The sequence below is a fragment of the Telopea speciosissima genome, chromosome 10 (genome assembly GCF_018873765.1).
Source record: "Telopea speciosissima isolate NSW1024214 ecotype Mountain lineage chromosome 10, Tspe_v1, whole genome shotgun sequence".
Taxonomy (NCBI): Eukaryota; Viridiplantae; Streptophyta; class Magnoliopsida; order Proteales; family Proteaceae; genus Telopea; species Telopea speciosissima.
The window spans coordinates 20,710,158-20,711,431 of NC_057925.1; the positions used below are offsets into that span (position 1 = coordinate 20,710,158).

The following is a 1,274-nucleotide window of genomic DNA, read 5'->3' on the forward strand; positions in this document are numbered from 1 at the left end:
TTTTATTCCAAGGAAGAGAGAATGTACAAACTAGAATATTTTTATTGGAATTCCTTAATATATCAAAGAAACAAAGAAAAACGATACAAAATAAATATCACAAAGTACATATATAGTGGGAAAATAAGAAAAGGGATGTAGTTTTCTGTCCCATGTATCTATCTCTCTCCTCCACAAAATAAGGGAGCATAGTTGTCTTTTCATATGAAGAGGAGAGAGATAGACTCATGGGAGTGTTGGCCTAGGCCAACTCTCGGACAGACTTCTTTTGCCCTTTTAAAAACCATACATGCCATGAACTCCAATAAGTCAGGCCCTTAAACTCCAACAAGTCCAATCAATTTGGTCAATCCATAGGTTATGGCCATAGCCAGCGCACTCCCAACCAACATCCTCAGGCAAGATCTCTTCACAGGTGCTTTCCCAAGAAATCCAGCTAACCCTCCAAACATTATCAACGCCAAGCATGCCACTGCAATTACCACCCCCAACCTCACCTTATACGATTGTATAAATGATGCTGATATCAGTTGCACCACAGTTCCAACTATGAATGAAAGAGCAGATGCTGCGGCCGCCTTGAATGGGTTCGGCAAATCTTCATTCTCTCCCTCATCCCCACTTTGTTTTCCAGTTTCCCACTCATTTTTTCTCTTCATCTCAGACACTTCTATATCCAACTGCTAGTAAACTGATACAAACTCTCCTATTGCCATACTACAAGCATCGGCAACCATCCCTGCAAAACCAGTGAGGATCATGGATTTCACGTCCTGTCTAACTGCTCCAACACCCAACATCAGTGATGAGACGGATATCAATCCATCGTTGGCTCCAAGAACTGCTGCTCGAAGCCATTGTGCTCTCTGCATGTAATTGATACCGCTGTCGGGGATCTCTATGTCGAGGGCCTCAATGGCTCGTGGGTTACCAGCTTCTAGGTATGCCATTGATCTTGATAATTAAGGAAGAAAAGAAGGCTATTTAATTAATTACGTAGAGATGGGATGGAAGGAGATTAATGAAGGCTTGTGGTAGCCACATTCCCTCATCAAAGGTATTTATAGAGAAAAAGGCTAATGAATGAGACTCTTATAAAGGACAAACAAACACTTTGCATGATACATACATACACACTCACATACACATATAAACACCAAAATTCAATTACATGAATTATGAACTAACAATTCAAATTTTGCAAGACCATGCATGCCTGCAGCATGCCAACTTAACGTGGCATCACATATAACATCATCTTCTGTCCTCTACCA

At 40.9% G+C, this 1,274-nt stretch overlaps 1 pseudogene; it reads right to left on the minus strand.

Annotated features, from left to right (window-relative positions):
- Positions 1 to 317: 317 nt before the first annotated feature.
- Positions 318 to 902, minus strand: LOC122644105 (annotated as a pseudogene).
- Positions 903 to 1,274: the final 372 nt, after the last annotated feature.